The sequence below is a fragment of the Ceratotherium simum genome, chromosome 3 (genome assembly GCF_057802395.1).
Source record: "Ceratotherium simum simum isolate JZ-2026a chromosome 3, ASM5780239v1, whole genome shotgun sequence".
NCBI lineage: Eukaryota > Metazoa > Chordata > Mammalia > Perissodactyla > Rhinocerotidae > Ceratotherium > Ceratotherium simum.
Window position 1 is genome coordinate 10,267,511 of NC_141902.1, and position 25,664 is coordinate 10,293,174.

Sequence of the window (25,664 nt, forward strand, 5' to 3'; positions counted from 1 at the left end):
GGTTTTTTTTATTTCTCTACCTTGATATCTAATAATTTTGTAAATCGAAGTCTCTTAGCTTGTTTCTAGAGATTCAATTCCATCCCATAATCTAGAAATAAACCTAACTCTAGTCATAGGTAATTTAAGAAGTCTAAGCAGTCTCCCAATATCTAGTACACTTGTTTCTGTAGCAGTCCGACATAATTTCCCACTTTTAATCACAGAGATTTTCCTGTGAGATTAAGTTTACTGCTTGTATATAATAGGTGGCCCAGGGAGAATTTCTCTTATAACCGTGTAGTGATTGTTTTTCAAGTTTTTGGGCTAAAGGAAGATGGAACTTATCCATCAGAATGACTTCTACTAAAAGTAACAGAAAATCCAAACTCCAATGTATTTAAATAGTAAGGCTGTTTATCATCTCGTGCAACAATAGATGGTGGTTAGCAGGCTCTATAGTTAGTTACTTCCGAGTAGCTCAATGACACCATAAAAGATCCAGCCTCTTCCCTTAGTATTACTGTTTATTTAAATTTTGCCACTCTCAGTGTCAGCTTTTTTTTGGCCTCAATGACCATCATGGTTTCAGGTTGGTTGAAGCAGTTCTGAGACTCGCATCCAATATGTAAGCATCCAGAGAAGACGTTTCCTGTAGGAAAAAAGAGCTATGTTTTTCATTGTGCCTACATAAGAGTTAGGAAACTCATCCAAAGACCCTTTGGCAGACTCCTTCTCATGTATCATTGATTAGAACTGGGTAACATGCTACTCCTAAACCAAATGAACCCACCCATGGGTCAATGTGGTCCCCAAGAATCTTTTAGGGGGTTTAAAAGATCAAACTCATTTTCGTTATAATACTAAGATATTTTTTGCCTTTTTCACTATATTAAATGATGGGGCAAGTAATGTGTAAAACTGCGAGCACTTTAGCACAAATTGAGGCAGTGGTGCCAAGCTGTAATAGTGGTCATCACATTCTTTACTGCCATGCACTTGCTGTTAAAAAAATAAAAAGCGAGTTTAACTTAAGAATGTCCTTGATGAAACAAGAAAATTATTATTTATTTTATTAGACTTTAACCCTTCAGTATACAACTTTTTAATATACTGTATGAGGAAACAGAAAGTAGGTATAAAACATTTCTGCTGCATAATGAAGTACAATGGTTCTCTCAGGGAAAAGCACTTGATTATATTGTAAGATGAACTGGTATGTTTTCCATGTGATACCAGGCAATGGCTCAGTCTGCTCACCGCAAGATAAAAAGCCAAGCAGGCAGTGGTAGAGAAAGAATTTTAATAAGCCATAATCTAGCAAATGGGAAGATGGTGGACTATTGTCCTTAAAAAACCCATCTTAGGGGAACTGATTTGGGAATGACTTATATAAGGCAAACAGGGTTGGGGAGGGGACTCAGGAGTGTTAGGGGATGGATGACTGCAGCACATTGGACTCCTCTCCATAGCGGATCTGCTGAATGCAACATTCCTGAGGAATGTAAGAAATCCTCAGTTCCTTCCTTATCTGGGACAGAAGGAACAGTCTGGGCAGAGGACATAAGTTTTCTGCTAACAAGTTATTCTTTCTACTGCTTAAAAATTATCTTGCCTACATGCAGTTCTAAGCGTTTTTCCAAAGCATATTGTGAGAACAAGACTGGGAGGGGAGCATGTGGCCTTGGGGGCAGAAGTTCTAAGAGTCTTCTGTGCAGGGGTGACTGTCTTTCATATTTCTTCATGGGCTGCATGTGCAAATTCGGGGGGTTTCTATGTGTTGCATGAAGTGGATTTTTAGTCTATATGTGAAACTTACAATCGGTCATTTTAGCTTCCCAATGCTCCTGCATGATGCTTAGTTAGGCAGAGGGCTGTCAGCAAGCTGCTCTTTATCAGAGGTCCTCCTGCTGTTCTGCAAGGTGTCAGGGAAGAAGGAGAATCCCCCTCCGCCCTTTCCCTTAAGGTTCTTATGGCTGGCCAAATAATTAAAAGACAGGTTAACAGGAGAAAATAATACCAAGTTTAATAACATGTATACATGGGAGAAACCAGGGAAACTGAGTTTCTCAACAAAATGGCAGAGATTCTCATCTTAAATACCATCTTCAGCTAAAGACAAAGGAGGATGTTGGAGGTGGGGGAGAGAGACAGAAGGGAGACAGAAATTACAGTAATCAAGGGTATGCAGATTTAAGACCTCATCCTCCACACTGGTAAGTTTCTAGAGAGGCCATTCCTCCATCCCCCCAGCACAGAGAGGGAGATACCTTTACAAATGGAGATTTTCCTTATAAATGTAAACGTTTGTCTGGCAACTGTTTGCAGGGCCACCTAGTGAATGTGGCCTGGGAGAGACAGAATTTTTGATAAGATGGACTTGTTGGTGTCTTTCCTATTGTAACATCTATTTTACATTATATTACAGCCATCATATGACAGTAACTCCTTCCTGGAACAAGTCTTCTATGTTAAATTCTTTAGGCAGTTTGGGGGAGGTCAAATGTCCTTCAGAGAAAATAATCAAACTAAAGAGATATATTTCAGGGTGGCCAATCTTGATCTCCCACAAAGGAAATCTCACAAACTTCAGTTACTTTATTTCCCACATTAGCCTGTGGGTACAGGCATAGTTTCATCCTAATCCAGGGAAACTTGAACTGCTTTGTCTTCAGTTTCAAATGGAATCCCAGTTTTGCTTGAAAGAATGACAGAAAAATCATGAGAATTCAGACATAGATATTTGGCAGATACTTAAAAAAACAAAGTGAGCCTGTTACTTCAAGGAAAATTGACAGCATTTGTTGATAATGATAAAATTTGAGCTTTTGACTAAAAATTAGAATTTTGGAAAACTTGTATCTGCCTACATGAGATTGATAGCTTTCCATACTTAAAGGTTTTCTTGATGAGATTCGTGGTAATATTTACAAATGATATATATAAATGTAGTCTTTTAAAATATTGTGTAATGAAGTATCTTAATATTTTTGAAGATTTGTGGACTCAGTGAGTCAATATTTTTCCAATAACCAATACATGATGTGACATAATTATCCAAAGTGCAAGAAAGACCAATGGATTTCAATATAATAGAGTATGAAATGTTCATTGATAATCATTCAGATTCCACATTGCAACCATCTCTATGAAAATACCACTTGTTGATTGATGTAATATCAAAGAAGAATTGCCACAATTTTCTACCTAGGTTATTAAAATACTTCTCCTATTTCCAACTATGCATCTTGATGAGGCTGGGTTTTCTTTATGTACATCAACTAAAACAACATACTACAACAGACTGAGTGCAGAAGTAGCTATGAGAATCTCTATTAAAGGTAAATATTAAAGAGATTTGCAAAAGTATAAAATAATCTCACCTTTCTCACAAAATTTATTTGATTTGAGACAATATTTTTTAAATGTTATTTATGTTAACATGGCATATTCATTGTTGTTATCTTCAAGTAAATTAAAAATAATCTTAAAATTCCAAGGATTTTAATTTGTAATGTGGTAAATATGGATTTATTTAACCCACATAAAAACTGAGAACAAAAAGTTTGATAACCACATATTAGACTAATGAAAATTATAATTTATCCCTAAGTTAAGGATGTAAAGTCCTACTCTGAAGGATGGGTGTCTGAAAATCGGGGTTTAGTTAGCCAAAAAGAAGTGGGAAATGGATGCTGGGTAGGCAATCAACAGCATTTGATACAAAGATTCTATATACAGTGGTTATTGACAATTTTCTTCAGACACACCAAAAACTACAGACACATTTCTCAGAAAATAAACTATACCAAAAAAGGAGGAAAAAGTAACATTTGCTAAATCTCTTGCTGAAACCTTCTTTGAGATCATATATCTTTGCTTTCTGTTCTTCTCTTACAAAATAAAGAACAACTTGGCAATTGGGGGCAAAAACCAGGAGCTAAATGTCAGCATTCAACATCCTTTGAATGATGAAATTGAGTTGTGATTTCATATTAAGAAGAGTTGCATGTTTACTCTCAGGGTGCTAATGAAAAAAAGAGCTGCCTATTTCCTCCAGTCTGGCTTTGGGATGTGGGCAAATACCTCCTTGTCTCCCTCAAGGCCAATAAGGACAAACCACTATGGAAGAATTTTACCCTCGACAGTGGGCACAATGTGTTGTTGATAATATTGGAACCCTGCTTAGCATTGTATTTGAAAGGGGAAAGAGGACTTGAAAACATTTTGGTTTCTCTTTTCGTTGGTAACCTGAACCTCCAGCTAATTGTGATGGAAAGAACATCAATGGGACCTAGCCTAGGAGGGCAGGTGGACCTACTTGGGGTAGACCCAGTGTCGTGTTCATTGTTCTTTCTACAATGTCCAACAGTACTAAGAACATAGGGAGGATCAATATATTTATATTGAATTGATTCATCATTTTGTAATTTGTCTCCAAAAATGGAGCTCTAATTTCCAAATCCTTTTACCCAGTCCTTGTCTCTGTACAACTAGGGTCATCTGCCAGGGGTCAACTACTTCTACCAGGAAGCCAGTCAAAAGGCTATTAATTTAGTAGGTCTGATACCAAACCAAGTGCTCTCGCCTCCTGGTGAGTTAAATAAGACTCTATACTAGTGGAAGTTGTCTCACCTATATCCAGAGTAATTGTCAATTCCATAAAGGATGAATCCCCTCCATGGTGAAAGGTGTCCCTTAGCAGCTGGGTGGTCTCCTTGAGGGATGGTGACACCCACAGAACAAATCATACTATCTACTTGGTTACTGAGTTGTTCCTCTGCTATAGATGTTCTCTAGGAAGATTTAATGAGAGACTTTCCCATTAATCCATACAAATGCCTCTCCCCCTACCTTTCTTGCTCCAATTTTCTAATTTTGCTCCTTTTAGGCTCCTGATCAATAAGCTAAGCCGTTCGCCTCTGCCCAACAGTCTGTGTATACCCATGCCTTTTCTCCCTCCATAAAAAGTGAATAAATAAGTGCATTACCCACGGATCTGCCCACAGGGAGAATTTCTTTTCATTATTGTCTTTTAGGGCCAGCTATGTGTGTGGCTGAAACGCAGCAGTAGTTCATTTCAGCTTAGCACTAACATATTGAGCTGATTTTGGCAGAGGAATGGAGTGGCATCAGTCCATGAGCATGTGTTGCTTCTCACTAAAGTATCTGCCAGTACAGTGCCCAAAACAGGACCCTCATCATCTGAGCACTGAGTGCTCCTATTACAGTACTCCATATTGAGGGCGTGCTTTCTATGGCCACTTTGAGAAACAATTGTCTTAGTCTAGCGTCCTCCCCTGAAAGCAGAACCTGAGAATAGGGCTTGCAGCCAGGTAGTTTATTTTTAGAAGTGATCCTGATAAATAGGATTGAGGAAAGTAAAACAGGAAAAGACAGAAATTCAATTCTAGGATGCATTAACAAACTGATCACTGCTATGGAAAATCATTATTCAGTATGGCCAAGACCTTCTGATAATGATTTACAATTGTCCTCTTAAGGGATGGAATTGGGGGAAATTTTATCCACCAGCTCCCAAGTCCCATTAGTGAAGAGTTGCCCCATAGGGCATAAACCTTCTCATTCATGTGTGAGGGCTGAATGGATTTCTTTAGGCATCTTCCAATAGGGGCTTCAGGGGACTCTGCAGCAGAACGCTGTTAGTACAAAGCACAGAGGAGTACAGAGTGCAAAGCTTGATGCTTCAGCAATGGATAAGGTTAAAGAGAGCTGAGAGTATGAGAGGTGGTGAGGTATACAGGGCAGTCTGAACTGCAACAGTGAGCGTGCTCAGTCTCTTGCTTATTTCCTAATCTTTCACTCTGGCTAAGGTAATCGAATGGACAGAGTTTAGTCTTAGTTTGAGTTAAAGTCTGATTAAATGTGAGAAAATCATTCTTGTCTCTGAATCCTAAACTTTAAATTACAATGTAAATCACTTCAATTCACCCTCTGATAAAAGAAAGTCTCAATTCTCCAGCAGTTAAAGTGATCTCAATTGCTATTACCTTTTATCTTGGGCTGTGAAATTTGGAGACCTCATCTTAACAAATCATAGGAGAATTCAGAATAGAATTCCTTAAGTAAATATGATTCTTCAAAGAACTTTCTTCATCATAAAAATTCTGAGCTAAAATCCCCCTCTGGATAATATAGATCCATGCTTTGTGATCAGGATCATGGAAACCTAACTTGCTAAACTGACAGGACTATTTCCTTGCAAAATTAACTAGGTCTGGGACATTTTTTTTTCTTTTTCTTCTTTTTTGGTAATATCCCAATACAAATGTCCCTTTCTCAGTAAGCATTCCCCATCCCCCTACATTAGATTAGGTCCCTTGTAACACACTCTCGTATCTCCTTCCACATGTCCATTTACTTATTGTAATTGTAGCTTATTTGTATTATTAAATATTGGGAATCTGTTTCCCTACTAGATCCCAGGTTTATTAGGGCAGAATCCAGGTATGGTTGTCCACTGTTGTATAGCTCAGCACTTAACATATTGTCCAGCAGATATTAAGTCTTAATGAATTTGTATTGAGTAAATATTGGAAGAAATTGTGTCTCATTTTACAGTGTTTTACAAAAGCAAAGTAAATCATGGATATGATGCACAAGCAGGAATAGAGTAGCCTAGGAAAATGTATTGAAATAAGAGATTTGGGGCTGGATTTCTAGTCTTTAAGGGTAATACGAAAGCATAGGATAGCCATTTTAAAAGGATTTCATTTGTTTTGATAATCAGATAACATTTTTTATTAAAATTGTAGTCATAATTCTAGAAGGAAGAGGAATTACACATTATCTTGACCCTCATTCACTCTACCCTTCCCCAAATAAGGCAATAAAATCAAAATATACCTTACATTTCTACATCTGCTGTCAGTGTATCTGTGTTTTAAGATAAGACACAATTTAGAAAATTTTAATCAATGAAGTCATGATATGCCAAAATTCATATCACAAAAGTGACAATTTAGAGATGGTATACATTTTTTTTTAAATATAAAGTAAGAAGCTGTATTAGTTAGGACATGCTAACTTCCTTTTTAAAAAAAAAAAATCCTAAAATTTCAGTGGATTAAGACAATAAAAGTACATATCTCATTCATGCAAAGTATAGTATGGATGTTGTTGGATGACTAGCTCTCCTACTAGCCATAAGTCAGTAATCAAGGGTCCTTCAGTCTTGTGGTGCTATTGTACCCTCGGGCTGTAGAGTCCTATGCTGAATCTTCCGCATCCGAATGGAAGACAAGAGGAAGATGAGAGAATGTGGAAGATCTCCTAAGAGATCTGGGACCGCAAATGGTGTGCATCCCTTCTACCAGTATTCTGTTGGCCATCTTCAGTCCCATTCCACCCCCTACACACACACAACTGCAAGGAAGCCCGGGAAGATGGTTATGGTGATCACATGGCCAGTGTTTGCCACAAAAGGATTCATAAAATTTGGGAATAAATAAAGGGTTATTTCAAAGTAAAAGGCAAGAAAATGTTATGATAAAAAGAAAACATATGGTTTGAAAAGGGCACGCATTACAGAAAACCAATAGGCACGGTTGTTAGCTAACTATTACTATTTCTAATTTAAAATTTTCTATCCAAATATTCCTTTAAAGTATAGCATTATTTCAAGATGCTTTATAGTTTTTGATTCAACAAATATAGCCTCATCAGAAATTTTATACGTGTATTCAAATAGATAAAAGGCAGCAGAGTAACAATGTAATTTTTTAAATATGCAGCTTATCAACAAATTTAAGTGGATTCATTTTAGGATCAAAATACTTTGATCCCAAGAGGTTACACAAATGTAATTGTCAAGCACCCCGAGACTCTGAATCCATTACATGTTTTGGGTCACCAATTCATACATCAAGGTCACAGCCATCACTTCCAATTTCCAAGGTAATGAAATATTGTAACCATTTTGAGTTATTAGTGCTTCAAGGATTGCTGAGCAGGAGATCAATGATGACATGACTTTGCCATAAAGTTCATTTTAGGAATTCTCCGGCTGTGTGAAAATCATCCAAAAATACGCAGCACGTTAACAAAAAGAGTATATTTCTAGGAAGTATTCCTACTAGACTTTGTGGATAAATTGGAAAAATAATTCATTTAAAAGAAGCAAAGTTTAAAAATATATTTGACAATTAGAGTTACAGAAGTTATAGTAAAATATAATTCCATGCTGCTATTTAGGAAAAAAAGAGACTCACACTCAAAAAATAATACAGCACGGCCTTATAAGTTTATATGACATACAGAAGCTAAGATGTAATCAAACTATAGCCAAATCATCTCATAATAATGAAAATCTGACTTGCAACCTATCTTTCTGAAAGTCTTTGATTATTTTACCGGTTTCAAAAGAATGAGAAAAAAATGACAATTTATGAGAAGTAGGATTTTATTACAGCAGATAACCTGTGAAAATATTATCTATTTTTCTAATTAAACATTATGAAAAGTTACAGTGAAAAAATTATAAATTAGAATTGAAAATATAATTTATTCCTTGAAAGAAACCATAAACACCATATTAATTATACAAGTATAAGAGAATTCACAAGACTCTCTAGATTACATGTACACATTAAGCCTTTAATAAAGGTAAAAGATGTGGCGCATCAACAGAAGGAAAGAACAGGCAAGACTGGGGAGCCCAAGAGACTTCCAGGTGCAGTTCCCTAGGGTCTATCATTATTAGCACAAAATGTGCTCCATTTTATCAATGGGAAGACACGTGTGAGGAATCCTGGTTTCAGGAGGGGTTGGGCATGCTTCCAGCAGAGTCTTATAACAAAGCTAGAGTATGTGACCTGTTACACTTGATGTAAGCCACTAATCAATACATCCCTAAACAATGTAAACAAACCAGCCCTGGGTCTCTCCAGGAGAGTTTCAAAATTCAAATGTCACTAGCTACCTTGCTTCATCTTTATGTTGGCCAAGGGTCAGTATCAGTCATCCAAGCCTTCCTGGAGACAAGCAGAGAGCTACTTGCCCCAGCTGAGCTGTACGATAACTGTGTCTTGCACAAACACAAAGTAGATGCACATATAACCCAGTGGCTTCTTGATACTCCATACACAGACTGTGAAGTAAATAAACTTGAGGAAACTTGTAAAATTTAAACCAGAATTATTAATATTTGGAATGTAGTAAACCCTTCTAAATGATAAAGAGGTTTAAAAATAACGGTTCTTTAGAATACTAACGCATAACAGAGTGTCTAAACTCTTATACATATCAAATCACAAGTAGTCTGCATTTGTCAGTGAATGATGAAAGAGTTGTTACATTTCTTGTTCTTGCTCATCCAAATTTTACAAGCTGTTACTTCTTCCACTGGACTTCCCAGACAAAGATACTAGCGTATATTTGGAGGGGGGCAGGAGGAAGACAGTGTTTCAGATCCCCATCTGTCAAACCCTTTTTATTTTCTTATTTATTTTTATTTTTTTTGGTGAGGAAGAGTGTCACTGAGCTAACATCTATGCCAATCTTTCTCTATTTTTTTTGTATGTGGGATGCCACAACATGCTGCCACAGCAATGCTGGATGAGCAGGGTTTAGGTCCGTGCCTGGGATCTGAACCCGCAGACCCTGGGCTGCAGAAGCAGAGTGTGCAAACTTAATCACTGCATCACTGGGCCAGGCCCCATTTTGTTTTTATTCATTCATTCATTTAGCAAATATTTCTTATTTCATGTGCCTAATCAGGTTCTTGGGATATATCAGTGGAAAAGATGTAAATATTCTGACCCTTAGGGAGCATATATTCCAGCAGGGGAGACAAAAAATAAGTGATAAAACAATGAATAAGTCAAGTCTGTAGTATATTACAGTGTTTAGGTGCTATTAAAAATATGAGAGAGAATAGCAGAATAAAGAGAACCAAGAATATATCTGCATAAAAAACACAGTTAAAGGATTAAATAGGGTAGGATGGAAAGTGGCCTCGTTGTGGAGGGGAAATCTGAGCAATAACTTGAAAGTTGTAAGAGAGTTAGCCATGTGGCTGTCTGGGGAAGAGCACTGCAGGAAGACAGACTCTGGAGTCTAAAAGCCCTACAATGAGTGCTTTCCTATAGTGCTCAAGATACGGCAAGGAGACCGATGTGACTAGAGTATAGGCAAAGAAGAGAAGGAGACAACTGACATGGGAGGAGATCAGAGCCATGAATGGGCTAGGTAGGGGGAACAGGGAGAAGAGACAGGATTCAGAGATAGTTTTAAGGACTTTGAATAAAATGATGACGGTTTGAGTAGAGCAGTGATGTGATCTGACTTACATTCTGCTGAGAATAGATTGTAATGACCACGAGTAGAAGAGGACTACCAGTTAGGAGGCTATTAAGAAATGCGGGCCAGAGATGATGAGGGATTGCACCAAGTTGGTAACACTGGATGGGATGAAAAGCAGTCAAGTTCCGGATATATTTTAAAGGCAAAAGCAACAGGATTCAATCTGGGGTGTGAGAGAAAGAGAGAAGTCAAGGATAACACCAAGTTTTTATCCTGAGCAACTGAAGGATAGGATAACATGGGGAGAACTATTGGCTGAGCACATCTGGCGAAGGAAGGTCAGGATATTGATGTAGAGGCATTTCAAATTGGAGATGTCAAGAGAGTATTGGTATATATATTATTCTAGACTTTGGGAGATAGGTTTGGGCAAGAGATACACATTTAAGAGCCACTGGCATATGATGGCATTAAAAGTCATGGGAAGAGATGAGCTCACCAAGACAGTGAGGACACTAACAACAAAGAGAAAAAGACCAGTGATGGAGCCCTGTACTCACCAATATTGAAAAGTCAAAGAAAAAGGAAAAACTAGAAAAGGGCACAAAAAGGAGTTACCAATGAGATGACGGGAGTGTGTGGACCACTGGAAGCGAAGGAAGGAAAGAGTATCTAAGAGAAGAAACAAATTAACAGTATAGCTATATGAAACACTAATAGTTCAGGTAAAACAAAAATTGAGAATTAATCATTGTATTTAGCAACATGGGGGGGGATGATTTGTAACTTTGAGAAAAACAAATTCAGAAGAGTGATGGGGGAAAAAACTGGAGAAATGTGGAAGAGGACTAGGAGATAAGAAGTAGAGTTAACCCTCCAGGAATTTGGCTGTAAAGGAGATTAAAGAAAAAAAAATGGGGCAGTCGCTAGAGAAGAAAGTGGAGTTAATAGTGGCAGATCTGTGATTTTGAAATGAGAGAGAAAATGAAGAAGCGTGTTTGTACATTAATGGAAATGATCTAATAGAGAGTGAAATTTGACGATGCAGAAGAGGAATATTAATTAAAGTTATTATCATGCTAACAATCAGCAGAGCTCTCTTATAAATCACTTACAAAAAAGAGCTTATTTATTCTTCACAATCCTATGATCTAAGTATTATTATTATTCTTACTTTTAGTGAAAATTGAGACACAGAGGAGATAACTAAGTTACTCAAGGTCACACAAACAGTGGCAGATCTGGGATTTCAATCCAGGCTATCTAGTTGTAGGGTCCATGCTGATACCAGCTACTCTATGCTACCACTTGAGGGGAGGATTTCTGGAATAAAGCTCCTGAGGAGGCTCGTGTGAATGTGTTCTAGTGCACCAAAGGAGGCGTTAGTGTTAGATTAACGTAAGACTGAAACATAGTTACATAACATGTTGGAAATTGTTAGCGTCATGTTAGTACAGGGTTAGATGTAATCACTACTATTGATACCGTCCTTCCAGCCAACAAATTGGGTTTACTCCTCATTGCTTTGAGTAATAGTGCATATCATGGGGAACTGTGTGGAATCTCAGTAGGAGGGTGTCGGAAAGTACTTATTACAGGGTTTGGATTTTGGTTAGGTGATTTAGGGAGAGTCAAGAAAGCAGAGGTTTGTTTTGGTTGCAAAAGAATACAGAGACAATTCCATGATTGAGTATCTTAATAAATCTCATCTGTATGGAGGGCAAGATGATTTTGAGCATCTACTTATGTGCTTGTTTGTCATCAATATATCATCTTTTTTTAAGTGAATGTTGAAATCATTGCCCATTTTTTATTGAGTTGTCTGTCTTCTTATTGAGTTGTAAGAGTTCTTTATGTATTCTAGACACAAGTCATTTTTCAGGTATATATTATATCTTATATATATCTTTGTATATATATTCTCTCTATATTACTGAATATATGTATTCTAGACACAAGTTGTTTGTTTTGCAAATATTATGCCGTCTTTATGCCTTTTTATTTTCAAAATGGTGTCTTTTGAGAGCAAAAGTTTTTAATTTTGAAGTCCAATTTATTGATTTTTGTTTTATATCTCATGATTTTTGTCATATTTAAGAAATCTTTGAAAAAATCCAAAATTACAAAGATATGTTCCTCTACTTTTTCTTAAAGTTTCATAGTTTTATCTCTCACATTTAAGTCAGTGATCCATGTTGAGTTAAAATTTTTATATGATATTAGGTAAAGAGATCTTTCTTTCTTTCTTCCTTCCTTCCTTTTTTTCTTCTTTCCTCCTTTCTTTCTTTGGCTGGCTGGCTGGCTAGCTAGTTAGCTAGCTAGTTTATGGCTCTCCAATAGTTTCAGGACTACATGTTGAAAATATTAGTCCTAACCCATTGAATTACCTTGGCACCTAGGTAGGCTGACTAATGACCCCCAAAGATATCCAAGTTCTAATCCCTAGAACCTGTGCATGTTACCTCATGTGGTAAAGGGACTTTGCAGACTGATTAAGATTCTTGAATGGGGACACAATCCTGGATTATCTGGATAAACTCTAAATGTAATCAGAAGTATTCTTATAAGAAGAAGGGAGAGGGCGATTTACTACAGAAAAGAAGGTGGCCACGTGATGGGAAAAAAAGTCGAGTCAGAGAAAGAAGATCCAACGGCTTTGAAGATGGAGGAAAGGGCCCAAGCCAAGAAACACAGGCAAGCACCGGAAACAGGAAAATACAAGGAAACAAATCCTCCCCTAGAGCCCTAGAGGGACTGCAACCCTGACGACACCTTGATTTTGACCCAGTGAGACCCAATTTGGGCTCTGGCCTCCAGAACTACGACAGAATATATGTAGTGTTTAATCCACCAAGTTTGTGATAATTTGTTATAACACTATAGGAAATGATTACAAAACCTTCATTGAAAACAGGTTTACTGTATAAGTGAGAGTTTATATCTAGACTTTGTTCTATTTATCAATTAGCCTATTTTTACGTCACTATTACACTTTCTTGATTACCGTAGCTTTAAAATAAAGACTGGACTGAAAAACAAAGAGCAAACAAACAGACAAACAAACAGTACCCTAAGACAGTAAGAACAGCCCCACCGAAGAATGGAGTTCTCATATGTGGACTTAAAAAATCTGTGATTAACATGTCAAGGAATTAAATACATGACAGGAAATTTTACCCCATAAAAGGAATAAAATAGAAGGGTTTAGAACTGAAAACACAATAACTGAAATATGACCTTCAATGAATTGGTACACACAGTTGAAGAGAGAGTTAATAAATTAAAAAATTATTCAGAATAAAATATATAGACTAAATCACAAAAACACAAAAAGATGGAAAATTTAGAAAAGAATGACCCAGAAGGACCAGGAGATAAAATAGTGCAAAAACACTATATAAAGTATAAACTCTGAGAATTTTCCAAAACTGAGTGAAAACATCAAGCCACATATTAAATGTTTTATAAATCCCATGTTGCATAAATAGAAATAAAAACACACTTAGGCATTTAAGAATACAGCTGATGAAAAGGAAAAAATTGGAAAGTTAAATGGAAAAAAGTTATTACCTCTAAAAGAGCAACAGAAAAACTAACAACAGATTTCTCAACAGAAACAAAGAATGTCAACATAAAAGGTAATGAAAACTTTAAATGGATGGGGAAAACAACTTCCAACATAGAATTCTCTATTAACTAAAAATATTCTTTAAAAATGAACACAACCTAAAGAAATATTCAAACAAAAACTGAGAGAACCCATCACCAGCAGATCTGCACTGAAGAGAATGCTGAGTGTTTCTCAGATACAAGAAAAATGACCCCAGACGAAAGCTGAGAGAGGCAGGAAAGAATAAAGGCCAATGAAAGGGTAGATGTATGGGTAAATCTATGAGGTGAAGAAATGCAGAACAGAAGTGATTACAGTGGAAAACTCATAACATTTATTCTGTGAAAGTAATAAAATCAAATATTTATATAACATGGCCAGGCAATTTTCTCAAGAAATTTACGAATATAAACTAACTATTGTATAAAACTACTATGATAAACATGTAGTGTTTAAAATGTATACTAGCATTGCATTTGTCAAAACAATACATAGGACCAACCCCAACATTAATGGAACAAGAAAGTACAATCAATCCATAGTGGAAAGAGAGTAAATGTTTGCTTAAAAAAACCCAAACTTAGACCTGTGTGTGTAACAACATTATTTGTAGTAGCCAAAAGGTGAAAACAACCCAAGGATCCATCAACAGATGAATGGATAAACAAAATGTTGTATATGCATGCAATGGAATATTACTCAGCCTTTAAAAAGAAGGAAACTCTGACTTATGCTACAACACACATGAACTTTGAGGACTTGATGCTAAATAAAATAAACCAGTCACAAAAAGACAAATACTATATGATTCCATTTACATGAGGTACCTAGAGTTTCTTCTACTATCTAAGTAGGTAAAATTCATCGAGACAGAAAATAGAATGGTGGTTGCCAGGGGCTGGAGAGAGGAGGCAATGGAGAGTTATTGTTTAATGAGTACAGAGTTTCACTTTTGCAAGATAAAAAGAGTTCTGGAGATGGATGGTGGCGATGGTCACACAATAATGTAAATGTACTTAATACTACCGAACTATCCCCTTAAAGATGGTTAAGATGGTAAACTTTATGTTATGCATATTTTACTACAATTTAAAACAACTCCAAACTATCACAATCTGTCTTCACTACTTCTACTCAGTGTTGTACTACAGGTCTTTGCCAATGCAAATAGGCAAGAAAAACAGATTAAAGGCAAACAGATAGGAAAGGAAGAAATAAAACAGTTTCTATTAATAGATCATATGATTTGTTTATGTAGAAAGTTCCAATACATCTACTGATAAACAGTAGAATTAGAATAGATTTTGAAAGATTGTTGAATCAAGTCAATATACAAAAATCAAATAGATTTCTATATATTAACCACAAAAGAAGATGAAATTATAAAATACACCATTAAAAATAGCATCAATAAGCATCAGATACCTAGGAATATCGCTAATGAAAGATACGTAAAACTTTTACACAAAATATTATTAAGTGAGAGAAAAGTATAAAAGATCTAAATAAATGAATGGCTAAACTATTTTCACGCATTGGAAACCTTGTTACTTTATGTAAAGATGTCAATTCTCCCCAAAATAATTTATAAATTCAGTGCAATTTTCCCTTACTCCCAGAAATAGTAATGGTGTTTGCATGTATATTTGTGTGTATATATGTGTATGGAAATGGACAATCTGATTCTAAAATTTATATAGAAATGCAAAGCACCATAAAGAGAAAAATACTCTTGAATAAGCACAGTGTTAGGAGATCTACCATATCATACATCAAAACTCACTATAAAAGTATAATAATTTAGACTGGTATAGTCAAAAATAGAAATGAATGAATAAAACAGAATAGAGCATTCAGAAACAGATCTAAATCCATGTGTACTTTTCATCTATAATAATGGTGGCACTACAGAGAAGTGGGAAAATGCAATTTTTTCAATAAGTGGTGCTGGATCAATCTGAGATCCTCACAGGAAAAATGAAACTTTACAGCTACTTCATGTCACACCAAAATCAATTCCATGGGCCGGCCCCGTGGCTTAGTGGTTAAGTGCGCGTGCTCCGCTACTGGCAGCCCGGGTCCGGATCCCGGGCGCACACCAACGCACCGCTTCTCCGGCCATGCTGAGGCCGCGTCCCACATACAGCAACTAGAAGGATGTGCAACTATGACATACAACTATCTACTGGGGCTTTGGGGAAAAACAAGGAGGAGGATTGGCAATAGATGTTAGCACAGAGCCGGTCTTCCTCAGCAAAAAGAGGAGGATTAGCATGGATGTTAGCTCAGGGCTGATCTTCCTCACAAAAAAAAAAAAAAAAAACAATTCCAGGTGGATTATAGATCTAAATGTAAGGGGTAAAATACACAGGATATTAGAAGTTAACATTGGAGAATATCTTCATGACCTTAGAGTAGTAAAAGATTTATTAAACAGGATACAAGAAGCACTAATCAAAATGAAAAATATTAGTAAATTAGAATATACTAAAACTTAGAATTTCTTGTGACTGAAGTCTTCATTAAGAGAATGAAAAGACAAAGAAAAGGTTTTTAGAATAAATATAACTGGCAAAGGGCTTACACAGGAAATTTATAGCAAATTCCTTCCAATCAATATGAAAAAGGCAGACAACTCAACAGAAAAATGGAAGAAAAGGGAACAGAAACTTTCTAAATTAGTACCAACAAGTGGCCACAAATTATATGAAAAGATCCTCAACTCATAAGTTACAAAGCCCACTGTGATCAACTAGCAATATAGTTATGGATGCACAAGGAAATTCATGATACACAACAGGCTTTACTCAGCAACAAAACCTCAAGAAAGGATACAGGATAGCAACACAACATGCACAGAATAGCGCATAGAAAGCTTATAACTCCCAGGTGCCATTTTTTATATCCCACTCCCCATCTGGGTTGCAGGTAGTCTAGGGAGAAGAACAATTGGCATTGGAAAGCAACTGTAAAGTTATCGTTTCTAGATACAATGGTCTTCCTACAGCCCCTGCAGGAGTGTATACCCAGCTGCCATTTGCCTGTTTATCTGTACCTCATCGATTACGTGTCACTTGTCAGTAATTGATTACGCAATGAACAATCTCAACAATGAGGTACAGGTGATTGGATTGGTACATAACATTTATATAGGATACTATACACTCCCACAAACTCAATGAGTTCATGTTGCAAGGAGGATTCAATGAATAGTCAAGTCCTCAGGTTCTCCTTGAGGCTAGAGGAAAGGCTGTTAACCTCATGCTTCATTAGTAGTCAGGAAATGTAATTTAAAACTGCAATGAGATACTGTTACACACCCTTTAGAAGAGGTAACTTAAAAGTGTTGGAGAGGATATGGAACAACTAGAACTCACATAAAGTACCAGTGGGAATTTAAATTTGTATAAGCATTTTGGAAAACTGGCAGTGTTCACTCAAGTTGAGCACACATACTGCCTATGATACTTCATTTCCACCTCTAAGACATATTATCCAACCGCAATGCATATCTAAGTGTGTGAGTGTATATGGGAAGTGGTACAGATCTAGCATAACTGGGACAGAAGAGCTCAAATCAAGAGACACTGGCAGTCAACCAGAGAGGCATCCTGTTACTTACATGTCCGTGGCTAAAACCAGATTCTCTGGAGAATCCTTAAACAACTGAAAGTGGTTTCTTTGGTGATCGCTTCAGCGTCCAAAGACAGAAAACCATGACCGATCTTTTTGCTCACTGCCAGATATTCAGCATTTCATGGAAGGAAAGGAAAATAAAATGTGCTATTTTAATTGCAGTTTTTCCTTCTCCATTTTCCTTCTTTCTTGTATATAAATTCTGTTTTTGCAGAAATTTATTAGAAGAAACTAGTCTATCCTTGTTTTTTCTTTTTTTTTTTTTTAGTGAGCCCTGAGCTAACATCTGTTGCCAATCCTCCTCGTTTTGCTGAGGAAGATTGGCCCTGGACTAACATCCGTGCCCATCTTCCTCTACTTTTTATATGTGGGATGCCTGCCACAGCATGGCTTGATAAGCGGTGCATAGGTCTGTGCCCAGGATCCAAACCCGTGAACGCCACGCTGCTGAAGTGTAGTGTGTGAACTTCACCACTACACCACCAGGCCGGCCCCATCCTTCTTTTTCTTGTATACAAGTAAATAGCATGTAAATAATCAAATATGTGTTTGAGGTAATTGCTGACATGAACCAACAGACATATACAGGAGGCAAAACTGAATCATGGTATTAGGAGTCAGGAGAGGTTTTTTCTGGGGAGGGGATCAGAATTTATAATTGGGAAGGGACATGTGGAGAGCCTATTGGTACTAGCAATGTTCTATTTTTTGACCTGAGTAAAGATTACAAGTGTGTCCATGCAGTGATAACTTATGGAATTGTACATACTTTTCTATCTGTATGTTAGACTATAATTAAAAAATTATCAAGAGAGAAAAAAGTATTTTAAAAGACCCAGGAACTTTGTGGATGTGTTCATCTAGACATTTTAGAATCTTTAAGAATTCAAAATGTGTTCCTTACACATTTCCTTCTCTGACTAGAGAAAATTGCCTCATTTACTAAATAAGTAGGCAGATTTTGGCATGCCTAATTCGAATATGAAAGGGCAACATTGACTATCAAAGGGATACTTTTTAAAATGTGTTTTTAAAACAAGTGGAAAAAACCAAACACATTCGCAATAAAAATAATGCCTTAAAATGAGTGTCAAATAATTGGATTTATGAACATAGAAATAAGTATTTTGCTACACTTGAAGATTGTTAAAATGCCAAGAATGAAATTCTTACAATGTTAATAATGATCTATTCACTCTTCTATATTTCAGACACGTATTTATCTGATAGATAGGAAATACCCATGTTCTGCATGCCTAGTTTGATTGCTTTTCCTTACAAGTCTTTCACTTGTACAGAAAACTTTGATTACACAATAATATGGCTCAGTGGTGTAATGAAACACTGTTACAACACAATAGGGGTTATATCACCATTTCATAGGTTATGCTACAGCTGAAAAAATTTTATAGTGATGCATTTAATAGGCATAATGCATGATATATATTACTTGTAGTAATTGTCAGTTAATGCCTTTCTCACTAACTTAACACATATATATCCACACTCTATACCTGAGAGGACTTTTCTTTAAGATTTTTACATGTTACTATTTGACAACTAATGACGTATTCTATATATATTGCTAATATAGTTTTATAATACTGAGGAATAATATATTAACAGAAAAAATTGAAATCTTTAAAATCCTGAAAAACAAAAAGAACATCCCGGATATAAATATATACATTAAAACATATACTATATCTATATACATGTTTTTATAGATATATGCAAACATATATATCTATCTATATAGATAGATACTTTTTCATGTCATGTTTTCCAGAAAACTACGTATGGAAGTAATGTACAGACAGATTTTTTTCATATCACATTTTCCAGAAAACTTTGTACACTTTATAAAAGAGTGGTTTTCCCACTTTAATGTTCATAAGAATCATTTGATGATGCTTTTACAACACAGTCTTATGCCCTGCGTGCAGAAATTCTCATGCAGTGAATCAGCCATTGGATCTAGAAATCCACCCTTTAACAAGCAGCTTAGGTGATTGTGAACTGTATTTTGAGAAACACTGTTCTAAGGATTCAGCCTGTATTCGCAAGTAATATTGTTTCTTCAAAATATAATCCTAAAAGTAAGCAGAAAACTTGAATTCTCATTAGGATTTAGATGAATTGCAACAACATCTCCGAAAGGGGCTTACTGCTCATCGGCCAGATTCTTAATCTGTGAAACCAAACTAGAATTTTTTCATAATCATATATCCCTAAGAAAATAGATTCAAATAATCATATGTAAGTAAAAATACAGCTTACAAGACAGTAAACATTTTCCGAAAATAAAATTTTAAATGAAACAGGATCATAAATGGAGCGTTGCAATTTTTAAACTTGTGTTTGGTTAGTTCTTTGACTCAAGGGAACGTATCAATGACATAGAAATTAAGAAAGGGCTTTCTTCCCACTTCTTCATTAGTTTTCTCTGTGACTCAGAATATTCTTTACTCTTACCATATCAGGTTATTGTGAAAAAGTGAAAACACAAACCTGTTTCACTAGGATGCTGAAAGGCTCATCTAATTTTTAAATAATCAAAGAACTCATAAATAATTTCTCATAAATAATAATCAAGACAACAGATTTGACTAATTTTACAACATGATCTACCTACTGCGACTAACAGAGGTTCTTTTCTTGACGGTCATCCATTATTCCAATTACTCAGGTCAATAATACTAACATCTTATTCACGTAAATTCAGGAGTTTAGAAACATTGTTAATTCTACGTCACCTCACCCCCAACATTTGCAAACCATTGCTTACTTCTTTCTGTTATAGGTATAAGTCCATCCAGTGCAATTCCTGCAGGTTGTGTAATGCTACAAGACTGCAAAGGTGCAACTTCAAAGTCAACAGAGCAACTGTGATTAGAGTCCATGACTGTGAAATAATAGAAAATAGGTTTATTGGTCTCCACCTCTAGTTCCTGGCACAGAGCTCCTAAAACCCTTGTAATTTCCTAAGTGATAGGAACACTAGGAGCATCTTTTGTTCTAAAATTGGTCTTTGACCCCAGTTCCTGACACAGAGTTCCTAAATTCCTTGGAATTTCCTGGGTGATAAGAGTGTCTTTGTTTTAATGAGGTTACTCTGGCAGGGCTCCTGGACTGGATGGGGGCTGGTCATCAGAAAGACCAAACTATGATTAGAAGCTTTGAATTTTCAGCCCCACGCCCCATTCTCCAGGAAGGGGAGAGGTGCTGGAAATTGAGTTAGTGATGGATCATGCCTACATAATGAAGCCTCCATAAAAATTCCAGTAGTATGGGATTTGGAAAGCTTTCAGGTTGCTGAACACATCCATGTGTCAGGAGATTAGTGCACCTCAACTACACGGGGACAGAAGCGCCTGTGCTCAAGACCCTCCCAGACTTCATCCTATGCATCTCTTCATCTGGCTATTCATCTGTATCCTTTATCATATCCATTATTATATAATAATTAATAAACATAAAGAAACATTTCCCTGAGTTCTGTGAGCTATTCTAGCAAATAATCAGATCCAAGGGGGAGGAGGTCACAGGAACCTCTGATTTGTAGCCAAGTTGGACAGAACTTGTGGGTAACCTGGGGACCTACTACTTGTGATAGGCATCAGAAGTGGGGGCAATTTTGTGAGATGGAGCCCTTAACCCATGGGATCTGATGCTATCTCCAGGTAGATAGTGTAAAAATTGAGTTAAATTGTAGGACACCCAGCTGGTGTCACAGAGAACTGCTTGGTATGGGGGAAAAAACCCGGCATCTAGCATCAGAAGTGCTGTGAGTGTGGTAGTAGTGTGAGAGTAAAGGAGAGACAAACAGGAGAAATGGGTTTTTCCCACTGAAGGGGAGTAGAATTTGTCACCCCCAAACATGCGACTTTGGCATGAGGATTATTTTGAGCTAAAAGCAATCAAAACTAAGCAGATTCAGGAAAAGCCCTTTAACTCCCCCATCCCAAACTGCCTAAATTTTATGCTGGAAAAGGGGCCTGTGCCACGAAGAGAGCTATTACCAGAGATACGTTTTTTACCTAAGAAAATGTCTGCATAACAGGGCATTGATGGGGTTCAGGGCAGGCTGCCCCAAGATGTACCACTCTAGCATGCAGATTATTTCGAGCTGAAGACAATAAAGGCTCAGAAGAATCATGAAGGACACTTGACCTTCCCCCAAACTGCCTAAAAGAATTTAAGAGGCCTGTCCCCAGGACAGGCCGTCACCATAGATAACCCTGGGTATCGATAGACTGGGAGGGTCCTTGCTAAGCCCATTCTTATCAAAGTTCTGTTTACCAAACTTTTACGTTTGTAAGGGAAATCTCCATTTGTAAAGGTATCTCCCTCTCTGTACTGGTAAGAGGGGGGATGACCTCATCTCCAGAAACTTGTCAATGCAGAAGGTGAGGGCTTAAATCTGCATAATAACCTTATTCTTGTTTACTGTGCTTTTCTGGTAATCTCCCATAACTGACTCCCCCACTCCCAACATCCTCCTTTTTCTTTACCTGAATCTACTTAAGAAGAGAACCTCTGCCATTTTGTCAAGATACTCAGTTTCCCTGGGTCTCTCCCATGTATACGTGTTATAAAGCTTTGTTTGATTTTCTCCTGCTATTTGGTTTCATGTCAATTTAATTCATAGCCCAGCCAGAAAGGACCCAGAGTGGGTAGAGGATAGTCTTCCTCCCCTTCAGCACCTTTGTTTTCCAAACATCCCCTCTGCGTTCCTGTGAATGGCTTTCCTGATCTTTGTATCCCCAGACCCCTACCCATTTTCCTTAGCCCAGAATGTATATAAGCCTCAATTACCTGGAGGCCTTTTGAGTTTTCATGTCTTTATGTGTCTCCCTTATGTATATAATTAAATTTTTCTCCTGTTAATCTGTCTTATATGAATTTAATTATTAGACTAGCCAAAGAACCTAGAAAGGAAGAAGGGAAAAATTTTCTGCCCCTTCGCTACACAATAACCTACATGAATATGCCCTAAATTTAACAAGACATGCAACATTATTTGCAGCCTTTCAGCTTCTACAAGGGTTTATACACCATAACCAACTACAGATAAAGCTTTTAATGCTATAGTAAGTCACTACAAAATCAACTCCAAAATTGTTCTATAGTTTTAGTCTACAGGAGAAAAGTTCAGTCATATTAAAAGCAGTAAGAAATGGTTAAAAGAAAATAAAGGTTTAATTTCCAAAATTCTCCATGAAGTCTCCATTAGCTACCCCTTTTAATCTGATTATTGATATCTGGCTTGGGAATTTCCAAAATGAAAACACACCACCATGAATAAATAAATATTAGGATTAATCAAAATATGTACATTGATTTATAAATCATTTACATAATATTATATTAATATATTAAGCTTATTTTAAAACATTCAAAGATATTTCAATGATATACTAAAAATGTAGAAAGTTCTAACACCCCTCCAGCACAATGTGGATCAGCCCAAGCAACAGCCATGACACTTACTTGGGTGACTGCTGTCCTCATTATTATAAAGGTTCCTGTTGAACTCCCCAGGTTTCTCTTTCTTGCTCTTCTAATCCAACTATAAGAGATATCTTCTTTAAGCTCAAATCTTTACAAATTATTCCCCTACTTGAACAGTTTTATTACTGCACAAAATTGGGGTCCTCTTGCCTGAAGCACATAAAAAAAGCCAATTATGGTATCAGCTTTTGGGAAAAGAAATCATCTTTATTTCCCGAGATTGATCTGCAGGGAGACAGGGGCATATCGTTTCAGATCTGTCTCCCCAGTTCAAGATTTTGGGTGAAAGTTAAGAGGTTTGGGAGAACAGGCTGAAATGCTGCTGGGACAGATTTTGATTGGTGGGCTTCAAGCATTTATGGTAAGGTTCTAAACATTTATGATAAAGTTCTAAAGATTTATAGTAAGGTTTTAAACATTTATAGTAAGATTTTCAACAGCTATCATAAGGTGGGGAAGGAATTTTAATGCCAGATCTTCCTGAATGATGAACCTCTCACTTCTGATGAGTCTGACTTTTAAGTTCCAATCATGTCCCAGTCCTTTGGCTCTGAGGGGAGGGAGATCTTTGGTCCCATGGTCATTTCAAGTCACAATTTCTTCTAAAAATGCTCTGGCTTTGTGACCTTGCAAATTTTCTGAAAAACAATTCTTAATCACTCTGTGATAAGAGATGAGGTCTGTTGGAACTGGTCATGGAGGGACCACGGTTACATTTTCTACACTAGATGGTTCATGATATTATTCTCTACTTCTTTGGAAATATAAAATATTTCATAAATTTTAATGTGCATTTTTTGTAATATTCTTCTCCAGCAATATTTGAGGCTTACAATTTTTTGATGTTTTTGTACTTTAAGAAAAGTTTTTTTGGTTGTATGTCATATCTCATTGTCTTGTGACTCTTTTAAAGATTGGGTTCTGGAAATTGTTAAGTGATTCAAGTAAAGAAATGAGGAACAGGACATACAAATGATGCTGAAAGAATGACAATAAGTTTTCTTTGGAAGAATAAAGAGAAGAATACAAATAAACTCACTTAATATGGGAAACTATACATACATACTAATGGAGCAGGGAAAAACGATACAGCACTATACACATCCCATCCAGTGGAATCTCATCTTACACAGGACAAATCTTCTAAAATGAGTTCTGAATTCCTAAATTGTATATAATCAAATTACTATGAGTAATCCCTTTGACCACCCCATAAAAATACTGTAATATAGAGATCATCATATTTCAATAATGCTACCAAAGCTAGCTTTTCCTCCAACAATGGATCAGACAGATGTTTTGTCAGCCGGCAACAGATGGAAGTTTTGACTGGCACTTAGAGTCATTAACATTTCAATTATGATTCCTCAAACACTAAAATTACACTCAGGCTACAAGATACACTATGAGAGGCCCTCTGAAACTGACACTGTGCCCCCACCCATCCCAGCTCCCACCCCCAACTGCAAAAATCCCCCTTTCCTTCCTAGACTCACCTTGAAGTCTAAATACCTTGAGTACCATAGCAGGTAGAATTTCTTACATTATTTAATTATCTTCCCCTCCTTTCCCTTCTCTTTCTCTCCCTCCAAGAACACATTGTTGGTTGTGAAGTTTAAAGAACATAAATACACACATGATGTAATTTCACACTACACTGTGGTCACTCAGAGTGAGGCATGCAAAACACAAGTTTTCAAGTTTTGGAATGAAAACTATAGAAATGATGAAATACAAGATAGTGTTCAATGATTAGAACGTGTTGGGCATTCTGCTTATAGTTCTTGTGGATGTCTAAATATAGCTACATTTTTAAAATCTCTAAATAGTATTTTAAGTTTTTCTTAATATATAAAGTTATTAATGCTAAAATCTTCACAATAAGTCACACAGACCTGATTTTTTTCAGTCACTTTCCTCCCTCCACTATACTTTAGTCCCTACAGCTTTTCATTCATATAATGTGTATAAATAGGATATCAAATTTGAATATTCAAAGTTCAGGCATGATGCCCCAGTTTCTAAAAAACAAAAACAACTCTCTTTAGATGTTAACTTATTAAAAGGAAAGAAGATTACATCTTGTTTTATGTAATTTTAGGAATTCAGGGTGAATCACAACTATAATGACTAGTAATTTTGTATACTTAGTGCCACTAGAAAAATTCAAATAGACTTTCAAGGGAAAATAATTAGCATACTTGTGTCATAGAATGAGGGGGACATTCACTGTTCTTTTGATGTTTTATTTAAGGTTCAAATTTTATTTTATTTTGTTTCTGTGTGAATGGAAGCAAATAAAAATATTGTACCTGTATTTGATTTTCTTCTGCTGCTGAAGTTATTCGCTTGTCTTATATGTATGTGTAGAGGGGTTCATTAGTGGGGGCAAGAAGAGAGAGTAGAGTCAGAGAAAAAACAAGGAAAACATTCTGATCTTTTTCAAAATGCAATTAGCTACTTAGATTCCTCTCCCTTTATTTGTTAAGTAGTATTTTAGGAGGTATTTTTGGAAAATAGACCTCCATTAAATTAAAATTTTCTTTGTATTAGGAATATTAATTATCTATGTAAATGTGTTATTCACATTTGTCTTTATGAAAAGTATGTTTTTTTCTCAATTCTGTCATAGGTAAACCGAATTTCTCTTATTATTTATTAA

The 25,664-nt window shown here is 36.3% G+C and overlaps 1 long non-coding RNA gene across 1 annotated transcript; it reads right to left on the reverse strand.

The window, feature by feature from the left end:
* Positions 1 to 222: 222 nt before the first annotated feature.
* Positions 223 to 20,399, reverse strand: LOC147917414 (uncharacterized). The gene is made up of 3 exons (XR_015551697.1): positions 20,277 to 20,399; positions 17,475 to 17,588; positions 223 to 631 (listed from the first exon to the last, which is right to left on the reverse strand). It is a non-coding gene; the product is annotated as an uncharacterized LOC147917414 (long non-coding RNA).
* Positions 20,400 to 25,664: the final 5,265 nt, after the last annotated feature.